Genomic DNA, 373 nt, shown 5'->3' with positions numbered 1-373 from the left:
CTCGCCTCGCTGCCCTCCCCCCCCTCCCCTGCGTCCGCTGCCCTCCCTCCCTCCCCTGCCTGTGCTGCCCTCCCCCCCTGCCCCCCCCGCCTGCACTGCCTGCACTGCTTGCCCTCCCTACCTGCCCTGCCTGCACTGCCCTCCCTGCCTGCGCTGCCTGCACTGCTTGCCCTCCCTACCTGCCTTGCCTGCACTGCCCTCCCTGCCTGCGCTGCCTGCACTGCTTGCCCTCCCTACCTGCCTGCACTGCCCTCCCTGCCCTGCCTGTGCTGCCCCGGATCCTTCTCACCCCGCCTGTCCTGCCCTGCCTTCCCTGCCCTCCCTGCCTGCACTGCCCTCCGGACCCTGCTCACCTGCCCGCCCTGCCTGCCCT

This window comes from Calidris pugnax, unplaced genomic scaffold (assembly GCF_001431845.1).
Source record: "Calidris pugnax isolate Ruff unplaced genomic scaffold, ASM143184v1 scaffold371, whole genome shotgun sequence".
NCBI classification, from domain to species: domain Eukaryota; kingdom Metazoa; phylum Chordata; class Aves; order Charadriiformes; family Scolopacidae; genus Calidris; species Calidris pugnax.
This window is presented reverse-complemented; position numbering follows the sequence as displayed.